Genomic DNA, 269 nt, shown 5'->3' with positions numbered 1-269 from the left:
AAATATCATTAAAATAATTCCCGCCTACAGAAATTCGAATGATTGGGGGGAGGGGAGGGGCGAGGTTGTGTTTAGAACGCGTGGTTGAGTGAGTGCATCAGACGAGACGATGAAGAAGAAGAAGTGCTGCTGCAGAGTTAGTGCATCAGAGAAAACCAAGAAGAAGAAGAGCTGCTGTGCTGTAGCATCACATTTTCGGCATGTTTAGAACAATTCTTACAAGTACAACACGACGTAGCTGGGCGCCGCGGACAGACGCCGAACGGCGC

At 48.7% G+C, this 269-nt stretch overlaps 1 protein-coding gene across 1 annotated transcript in view; it reads right to left on the bottom strand.

The window, feature by feature from the left end:
* LOC107665256 (E3 ubiquitin-protein ligase BRE1A-like) overlaps positions 1 to 269 on the bottom strand; it is a 14,971-nt gene that overhangs the window by 5,511 nt on the left and 9,191 nt on the right. The window lies entirely within an intron of this gene.

This window comes from Sinocyclocheilus anshuiensis, unplaced genomic scaffold (assembly GCF_001515605.1).
Source record: "Sinocyclocheilus anshuiensis isolate Anshui unplaced genomic scaffold, SAMN03320099.WGS_v1.1 scaffold483, whole genome shotgun sequence".
Taxonomy (NCBI): domain Eukaryota; kingdom Metazoa; phylum Chordata; class Actinopteri; order Cypriniformes; family Cyprinidae; genus Sinocyclocheilus; species Sinocyclocheilus anshuiensis.
This window is presented reverse-complemented; position numbering and strand designations above follow the sequence as displayed.